This window comes from Solanum dulcamara, chromosome 2 (assembly GCF_947179165.1).
Source record: "Solanum dulcamara chromosome 2, daSolDulc1.2, whole genome shotgun sequence".
Taxonomy (NCBI): Eukaryota; Viridiplantae; Streptophyta; class Magnoliopsida; order Solanales; family Solanaceae; genus Solanum; species Solanum dulcamara.
Genome location: NC_077238.1, coordinates 17,203,293 through 17,214,410, shown reverse-complemented (window position 1 = coordinate 17,214,410; position 11,118 = coordinate 17,203,293).

The following is an 11,118-nucleotide window of genomic DNA, read 5'->3' as shown; positions in this document are numbered from 1 at the left end:
TCCGTAACCGACTTCTTTAACTAAAATAACACTGGGTCATGGTCTTATTTGGCCTTAACATCCACTACAAGAGACGATTCTGAACCATTATTCATAAGAATACCTCTATCAATAGAATCAACCAAATGCACCCCTAAACATGCAAATCTATGAACATCCTTTGTCAACACTTTCTTATCTTTCTCAATATGTGCAACACTACTCATGAACAATCTACTTAGTGCATCGGCAACCACATTAGCTTTGCCCAGCTATATAACACACTCATGTCATAGTCCTTTAATAATTCACACCATCTCCTTTGACAAAGGTTTAAGTCTTCTTGTTTAAATACATATTGTAAACTCTTATGATCGGTGAACACATCACATGGACACCATAAAGGTAGTGTCTCCAAATATTCAAAGCAAACACATCTGCCACTAGTTTAAGATCATGGATTGGATAATTTTTTTCATGTACCTTAAGTTGTCTAGAGGCATAGGCTATTATCTTACCATGTTGCATCAAAACACAACCAAAACCCACCCTTGAAGCATCACAATACACAACATAACCATTGGACCCTTCCGGTAGAGTTAAGATAGGAGCAGTAGTGAGACTATCTTTCAACTCTTTAAAACTCTTTTTACAAGCTTCTGATCATTGAAACTGCACCTTCTTTTGAGTCAACTTGGTCAAAGGGGATGAGATTAATGAAAATCCTTCCACAAATCTCCTATAGTATCTGGGTAGGCCCAAGAAACTTCTAATTTTCGAAGGGGATAATGGTCTAGGTCACTTTTTAACTGCCTTAGTTTTCTTAGGATCAACCACCTCCCTCAACCAAAACTCACATTTATTGAATTTGGCAAATAATTTCTTGTCCCAAAGAGTTTGCAACACAATCCTCAAGTGATTAATATGTTACTCCTCATTCTGAGAGTAAACCAAAATATCATCAATGAACACAATTACAAACAAGTCCAAATATTGTTTGAACACCCTATTCATCAAGTCCATGAAAGCCGTAGGGGCACTAGTAAAACCAAATGACATAACTAGGAACTCATAATGGCTATACCTTGTTCGAAATGTCGCCTTGGGAATATCATACTCCCTCACCCTCAATTAGTGATAACCGGAATGAAGATCTATCTTAGAAAAGTAATTTACCCCTTGCAATTGATCAAACAAATCATCTATCCTCGGAATTGGATATTTATTCTTGGTGGTTACTTTGTTCAAGTTTTGGTAGTCAATGTATATACGAAATAAACCATCTTTCTTTCTAACAAACAAAATGGGCGCACACCATGGGGATATACTTGGTCTAACAAAAACCTTGTCTAACAAGTCTTTCAATTAATCTTTCAACTCTTTTAATTCCTCCGGGGCCATTTGGTAAAGAGGAATAGAAATAGGTTGAGTACCCGAAAGAAGGTCTATACCAAAGTCAATCTCCCTTTCGGGAGAGACACTAGGTAGATCATCGGGAAACACATCCAAAAACTCATTAACAATGGGGACCGACTCTAGCATAGGGGATTCAAAATTTTCATCCGTAACCCTTACAAGATGATAGATACATCTATTGGAAATCATTTTATGAGCTTTAAGGCACAAAATGAATTGACCTTTGAACACAAAATTACTACCTTTCCATTCTAGAATGTCTCATTTAGTAATTGAAACTTAACCACTCGGGTCCTACAATCAATGGAAGCATAATATGAACATAGCCAATCCATACAAAGGATAACATCAAAATTGGTCATTACAAGCTCAATTAGATCACATAGGGTAACTTCATAGAAAATCGAAATAGGACACCTTCTATAAACCCTTTTATCTACAATCGACTCCCCTAAGAGAGTATAAATGGAATAAGGCTCTAATAATGGTTTGGGGCTAACGTCAAATCTCATGGACATATAAGGGAAAAAAGGACCAATTTTCTCTCATTTCAAGTAAGAAATAAACATCATAGTGGAATACCCGCAACAATATTAGGAGTCTCCTCCACCACTTGCCTACCATGGAGAGCATAAAATCTATTATTTTATTGACCACCCTTTGGTTTTACTTGAGCACCTTGAGCAACTTGGACTTGGGGATGAACATCTTTGGTGTTTCATTCCTTAGCATGATGAACCGGCTTACCATACCAGTAGCACACATTCAACCCAGCTAGATATTCACCCTTATGGTTCTTACCACACTTTTTACATGCGGGAGTAACTTGGATAATATGAGAACCTCCTTGAGGCTCAGGGTTGGACACTCTATCTTTTCAATCATTGGAGTAGTGGCATTAGAATATCCTTGGCTGAAGTACTTTAGGCAAAAATGAGGACGTCTACCACTTCTGGACTTAGCATGAGAGAATTCACCCCATCGGTCCTTGGCCTCTTAAACTCCCTATTCTTCACCTTTAGCTTCTCACTCTCTATTTTCTACGCATAAGTCATGAGTCTTGATATATCCATCTCCTGAATCAACATAGCTATTTTGCACTCCTTTGAGACCATATCCGATACATCTACTACGAACTTTCTCATATGAACTGTTGAGTCGGCAACCATGAATGGAGCATATTTTGACAATTAAGTATACTTGAGGGTATACTCCCTCACAGTCATACCACCTTACTTAAGATTGATGAACTCTTCTACTTTGCCCTCCCTCAACTCTATTGGGAAAAAATAATCAAGAAATACTCCCTTGAACTCATCCTAAGTCATGGAATCCACCTCTCTAAGCCTCTCACTTTTCCATTGATCAAGCCAAATTTGAGCAACACCCTTCAATTAATATGTGTCCAACTTTGCCTTCTCAACTAGGCTAACCCCTATGATGTCCACAATCTTGTGGATACTATCGATGAACTCTTGTGGATTCTCATCAACTTTAGAACCCCAAAACTCCAAAGGATTTATCCTCATGAAATCACGAACTCTTGTCGCTACGGTACCCATGTTCAGGTTCATGAGAGCCACCACCTCATGGTTAACTTGAGCTGTAACGACTTGAGCAAGTATTCGAAAGGCTGATCAAAACTTGGCATTAGAAACTTGATCATTCATAGGATTATTCAAAGCATGTGGATCTTTCTCAACCACATTACTTCTAGTAGGGTATCTTCGTGGAGCCATATTCTAAAAATTGCAAAGAACAAGTGTTAGAGGGAAAGACTTAACCACTATACCGCACAACATAGATAATAAAAGAAATAAAACTTTTCCTATGACGTTTTGTAGCCCCTTATCATGGATGTGGCATACTTCACACCAATAAATAAGACTATACTTAACGCAATATGTTAGACTCCTTAAGACTCTTTTAAACCTTATGCTCTGATACTAAGTTTGTTACGACCCGAACTAGGGCCAAGCCGCAACATGGCGATTAGGATACGAGGGATATCAACCATAGTCCATATTAGAATATATCAAATACATAAGATAAAGAAACATGGCAATATGAGCAGAAGTAATCATCATAAAGGAATGGGACTAAGGAAAATCAACTCAATAGATGTCCAAACTGGACAACATCATATGCCATCTAAACATGCCTTTAGTCTAGTCTTTGATAAAGTCTAGGATAAGCTCCTAGCACACCCTAACAATAGAATAAGGTCATGTAAAAACAAGAATAAAAGTCATGTCCTCGATAGAATGAGGACTCACCAACTCCTTGAGAATCTAGGGAACTCTAGCCATAAATAGAATGAACGAGAACGTCATCCATCCCTACACTATGAGATAATGTACGCAAAATATGCATTAGTACATTTGAATATACTAAGTATGTGAGATATGCATGAACAATTAATAGGAATATGAACAATATGCCCTAAGAAGCATTACTAATCTTAATGAACATGAATAGAGCTTAAAATATTTGAAAACATCTGAAACTCATGGTCAATGCGTATCATAAAAGTTCATCATAAACTCATAAGTTAACTTTAACTCGTGTGGGATAAGACCCTTAACTGACATCTAAGACCATGTGAGCTATTGCATGAAATCTGATGATCTCCACATTGAGAAGGGGAAGGCTACCTTGCCAGAGTATACCCCGTCATGTTACTCATCTCAACTCAACTCAACTCAACTATGTTATATATGGATCCACTAGCTAGACTATGAAGGATATCCTACAAGGGCAATGTAGTTTGGGATTTTAGGTTTCTACGAGGATTCCCTTGGGTTACTAACTGGATTATCGGACTAAACCCCACCTAGAAGTCCTCTTTGTGCTTAGTCAATATTCCAATGGAAACTCATTAAAATATGATCATAACATAATAGGGAAATATGGTAACTACCTATCAATCCATCTTTAAAACATATTAGGACTAGTTTATTAACTTAGTGATTCATAAGAATCCATAACTTCGGTGAGAATTGTACTTATCACCGTCTTTAAACTTGATTGTGTCAGAAATTGAATTATCACACCATAATAACTTCTCTTATCTTAACTTTGATCATTATCATAACCTTTATCATAAAATCATATTCTCAACTTTAAATCAGAGAAACTTTAATTGAAAATCATTAAACTCATGATCAACTCATCAAATCGTCTTTAACTTTTATAATCATAACTTGAAAGTAGCTTTATGCATGGGCATTCATAATCATTTCAAAATCATATAATTTATGTAAATAACATGCTTATAATGATAATTTATAACATCTAAAAATGGAATTTAATATGCCTAATGCAATTCATCAAAACTAGGGTTCATAATTCAGTTAAAATTAAAAGATATTTTGAGAAAACTTTGAAACTTCATGGGTGAAAGTAACCCATGAATCAATCCCCATATACATTGAGTGATTTCACTTAGATTTGATGAAGAAACCTTGAAGAAATCTGAAATCCTTGCATGTAGATTGAAGGAGAAACCTTGAGAGACCTGCACATTGAATCATCCTGCACATTTAAGAAATAGGCTAGTAATCAAGCCTTTAAAGTTTTGGAATGGGTCGTTATTATGATTCGTCAACTTGTCTATGGGTCGTTACTTGGTTCGTTCTGCAGGTCCCAAAACTTGCAACTTTGAGAGCTTTTGATCTTTAGTTATGAGTCGTTCCTATGACCCATAAAAACTTCTATAGACTGTCTTGTCAAAGTCATAGACTTGACCTTGAGGGACTTATGAAACTTACCCTCTGAAGTCTATCTAGGAGTTGTGTCTATGTGCCATCTAAGATTTTATGGGTCGTCAACCTGGGTTGTAAGACCTTCCTCTGAGGTTGGCTATGATCAACTATCAAGACTCCTTCTACATCTTGTTTCTATGGGTCGTAGAAACCTCTATGGCTCATAAAGAAGATCGTAAACTTGTGTCCAGTCATCATTTTTGGAAATTTCTCCTTGGCTCTAACTTTTTGACTTTTGGGGTCTTACACTACATTTTCAAGTCTAACGGTGGATGTGGATTATTGGCAGGGAGTTTTCCTATTTGGGTTTACAAATTTAGATAGTGGTGGTAGTAGTGATTTCATAGAATTTGGAGTTAGATATGGGAGTGGTTAGGATGTTGTGATTATGAAACCACGGGGTCAAGACTAGTGATAGTTGTGTGAACCATTGAGTGGCCAAGGTGGTGGCTGGTAAATATTAGAGTGAAGTGAGTAATAGTATGGTGGTCCATAACCCATGGGTCTCAAGTTTGTAAACCAAATTTGGTTGCAAATTTATGGTTGGTAGAGCATCGAAAATTATAGGTGTGAGAGTAAAGAGTTTTATAGCGAGTGTGGGCGGGCAACCTTATAAGGCTTAATTGTATTATCTTTCTTATTTTCCTGTACCTGTATTATGTGGTGAATATCAGATTTGTCAATGATGCCTATCAGTATATGTTTATTTATGATGATACTACTCTTGCTATGCCACTTGACATAGTCTGCCAGTAGAGTTTCCTAGGTGAAGGCGAACATGATCCTCCGACAGCTCCTACTTTTCCTTACCTGTGGTTGGAGCTGTCTTTTATTTGTGTTATATCTAGCTTCTGTAGAGCTCTTGTACCTGTTTTAGACTAGTATCCTTAGGGGTGTTTGTATTAATTGTATAAACGGGATTAATGTAGTCTTGTTTATAAAATTTTGGCTTAAAATGGTTAAGTTTGTTATAAATTCTGCAACTCTTCATAGAAGGGTTAAGGATTCTCGTACTTGGGGTATAGAGTAGGTGCCCGCACGGCCTGATAAGTTGGGTCGTGATAAGAGTATGGCTTCGATTTGTGGTCTTCAACTATATGTGGGCTTCCAAAACTCAATATGTTTTGTTCACCAAGATGATATAAAATGAGCCGGGAGAAGGTAGATTTGATTATGAGTTATCAACAATAGGCTATTCATATTGTAGCTTCTATGATTGAGCGACCTAAGGTAGAGGCAAGTATAGATGTCTCATGTAATAGTTCATTATGTTCTAATTGTATTGCATTCCATTGTAGTCCGTACATGCTGAGCTTATGATGGGCCATGTAGGTTAATGTTTGATGGTTGAATTATTTATTATTTATGTGATTTCAATGATAGAAAAAGTGTATATCAACTACGTAGATAGTGTGGGTACTATGATCTGTTAAATTTGTGAATATTAAGTTTGGTCTCTTGTGGTTTATATTTTGGGTGGTGTTGTCTCTACTATTATGTCACCTTACATGATCGGTATATTATTTCATCTTAGAGTCCTATTGTAATATCCCGGTTATGAGAAAGATAGAGTATGATTTAATAAGCTAAATAATTAGCCTTAGTGAATTCATTGATAGGTCAATGGAGATTTTCATTAAGGGCATTATAGATTTTTTTCTATTTTTAAGGGGGAATGAATCTAGATTGTTTTGCAGTTAGGTTCCTAATCTATTTAATCCCTAAATCTTTTAATTCTCCCCATTCATTCGCTAATCATCCATCCCCAAAAAAATCCTCTCTCTCTCTACAAAAGGCTCTCTAGACTCCATTGAAGACCTAGCTAGGATTCTCCAAATTTCTTCATTGATCTTCAAGTTTCTTCACAACTCGTATTCAAGGTGTGTGGGTTTCATCCATGGGTACCTTTCACCAATGGAGTTCAAAGAATTTCTTAAATCTTCCATTAATTTCAATTACATCTTTGAATCTTCCCAATTTCAATTTTAATTACATGAACTATGATGTATCTTGTGAAATCAAATCTATTTTTGGTTGAAATTGATAAGTAATTGTTTAGTATTGGTAAATTCTTCATATATGTTCATTATGTTGTAAATTAGGTCTTAGGATCTCATTATAGGGGATGAAAACTCATGAAAAATGATGAAAAATCTAAAAGTTTTCTAGGGAAAAGGTGGGGCGGCGCGCCAGGAAGAAGCCTATGAAGTTTAGAGGTTGGGACAGCACGCCAACAGTGCGCCACCACCCTGATTCTTCCATACATGACCCCTTTTGCGTATTTGAGCCCTACCTCTCATCAACTACTCTTTCAAGTGCATAAATTACGTTTCATTTATGATTTAACCTATTAACTAAGCATGAATTACTACTTAATTACATGATGTTACTTTCAAGTATGACTATACTAGTACGATTTCAAGTATGTTTGAAATATGAGTTACGTGCAAGTTTATGAAGGAGTGACTTAGGATCCTTTATGAGGAAGGTGACCTAAGACTCTAATGATGTAGATATAAGAAGTATTTTTTTAATGATAGAAGGCTTACACCTACATTACATGATGATGAATTAACTATAAAAGGTGACTCAAGATCTTTCATGGGTGACTTAAGATCCTTAATGAGCTATTCCTATGAACATGTTATGAAGTATGATTATGCGAAGCTATGATTTTATACAAGTATGATCTATTATTATGATTATGATTATGATATGTATTATGTGGGTTAATATACTTAGCACCGAGAGGACTTTGAAGTGGAGGTTCGACCTAAGCCTTAGTTGCAATATCTAGTCCCTTAAAATACGTTGCCACCATAGGTTGACTTTATGGCCTACCTAGTGGATCCACATATAGGTCTAAATTATGAAAATGATTGGACGGAGTCTACCTTGGCAAGTAGTCTCCCCCCTTCTTGATGTGGGGATCATCAGATTCCATGTTATAACTCGCATGGTCTTAATGTCAGTTACGGTTATCTTCCACATATGTATATTCTCTTTTATGATCTTGATCATATCAATTATGTCTCTTAATGCTTTGATCATTACGGTTTCTCTCATGACTTTACTTATCCTCTTCTATATCATGTTTTATTATTTTGATCATTGCATTTTATGCTTTACATTGAATGGTATGCCCGCATACTTAGTACATTCAAATGTACTAATGCATATTTGCCTACATTGTATCATAATATTGGGGTTGACGATCACATCCATCCTCTATGTGGTTAGAGTTGAGTTGCTACATTCTAATCTTGGTGAGTCCTCATTTGTCAAGGGCAAGATTATGAGTTTCTTTCATGTCAAAGACTATTTTCCTTCATTGAGGGTGAGATAGGGACTTGTCTTAGCCCACTCCATATTATAAATGTAGAGGCTTGTTGGATGTCTTGTGTATTTGTCTATGTTGTCTTTTGACTTGTCTATGATACTTCCATAAATTTCTTCTAGTCTATTGAGTTTGATGCTTATTATGACTTGTATATGTTAATGTATGATATGTCAAGAGGCTTGGTTGGAGCCCTTTGGGGTTTTGATTACCGTGTCAAGGATCGACCCTAGTTTAGGTGGTGATAAACTTAGTGTCAGAGCCAAGTTTAAGAGTGTCCTAGGGAGTCCAATATGCTGCATCAAGTAGAGTCTTATTCATGGGTGTGAAGTGCGCCACATCTATGAATAGGAGGCTATAAGACCATATTTTTTGGAAATCCTCACTTCTTTCATCTATGTCGTGTGATAGAGTGTTCTATAATACCTCCTCTACTTAATGATTGTTCTTTGTGGTTTTCTGAAAATGTCTCTAAGAAGAGCACCTTTTCCAAGAGGGGTCAATTCTAAAGGAGAAAAAGCTCATCCGGTTCCTCTAAAAAAAGGTCCTTTTCCCGACCAAGTGACTAATGCGAAGTTCCGAACTGCTATCACTATGCTAGTTCATGTGTGGCCAACCGAGGAGGTGTTGCTCTTCGTAATGCTCCTACTCAGACATCTAGAGTGATGGACATTTCAAAGAATGAACCCTCCCAAGTTTCATGGTTCAAAGGTAGATGAAGATCCTCAAGAATTCATTGATGAGGTATATAAGGTGGTGGACATTGTGGGGGCGACTTCCAAAGAGGAAGCAGAGTTTGCGGCCTACCAACTCAAGGGTATTGCCTAAGTTTGGTATACTCAATGGAAGTTTGAGAGAATTGATGAAGTTCCTATTGGTTGAGAGGTCTCCAATCTTGCTTTTCTTGATCGTTTCTTCCCACTTGATCTAAGGGAAGCAAAAGTAATGGAGATGATTAATATCACGCAAGGCCACATGAGTGTGAGGGAGTATCCCCTCAATATCACCAAGCTATCTAAGTATGCTCTGTCACGACCTTATTTCTAAGGTCATGATGGCACCTACTATCAATCCACCAGTAGGTAAGCCTAAACCCTATAGTTTGAAACCATAGGCAACAGACAATCATAGGATAAAGAAAAGAATTGAATAATAATAATAATAATAATAATAATAATAATAATAATAATAATAATAATAATAATAAAAATAGAAAAATAATAACAATACAACAAGATAACCCCCAAGACATGGTATCAGTCGGTAGTCGATCCACTAGACCACATAATAAAGTACAAGGTGTATACATAGACAATAATAACAATAGTAATACAGATTATCTCCGATTATAAAATAAAGACTAGTTGAAGCCCAAAATAGAAGGAGATAGGCAACTCTGAATGCCAATAGCTCACCGTCTCTAAAGTACAAAGCTACTCCGCTCAATATCCTATTAACAAAGAAAACCCGTACTTTGATCTGCAGGGTGCAGAAGCATGGCATGAGTACCAACAAGTGGCACTCAGTAGGCCTCGATCGACTGAGCCCCAAAGATAAAGCAAGTATAAAGAACATGTAAGCAGGGAGTGTATTTCACAAGTAACTAACAAGAATAATATGGAATTCTATAATAAGAACATCTGATAAAAGGGGGGAGATATGAAACAATCATGGAAAGAAAGGACGTACCTAGTGGCGCCAACTCAAGACCTAAACACGACACCACACCACGAATGGGAGAAAACTAATTGAAAAACTACTATCAGAACTAAGCACATAAATCACATAAAGTCCCGAAGGACCATATCAACTAAATCCCTGCAAAAAAGGTAGATAAGTAAGAAAAAGAGCAATAACCACCTTCAAATAAGAGACCACCCTTTATACCGCCACAAGTTCGCAAATAGTAAGACAATATATCCTGAGCCCCTGTGTGCCCAGGAATTTCACTCACAAATAAGTAAACCCGCATGGCATCCCATTCTACCAACAGGTACAAACATCTATGCTGGTGATAGACAATACATATATGCATGAAAGTAATGCAGTAAAACCAGTAGTACTATCAATTCCCAACACCTCATACCAAGATATATACACCTATTTCCAGTCTCGGCCAAGAAGTAGGACCCATACACATTTATGGGATCGCCATGGGGGCTCGGGAATGCCACTATATACTTGTCTAGTCCTGATCCAGGTCTTATATCAATATCGATATCAATCTATATAGAAAAGGTTAGAAATCTCTACGACCAGACCAGTATCATAAATGAGCGCATCCTCGATGCCTCGAATCAATATAATAAAATGAGCGCATATTTGATGCCTCCATTTCACTAAAAATAGTAGTAATCAAGGTAGTACGATCCCCCATTTGAAAATCAGTATAAAAGCATTTGGGTTGCAACCCACCTTTCTTAAATCAATGCTAGAACCAATGCATGCACCGGGGTCGACTACATCAGTGAGAAAATAATGATACAATGCAATGCATGCCATCACCAATAACCAAACAACACGCAAAATCACATATAATTATGACTCCACAAGCACCTAACCCTTTAGTGCATACAAAAAGGCTCGCAAATACAATCGACCTCAAATAAAGGGCTAAAGCTC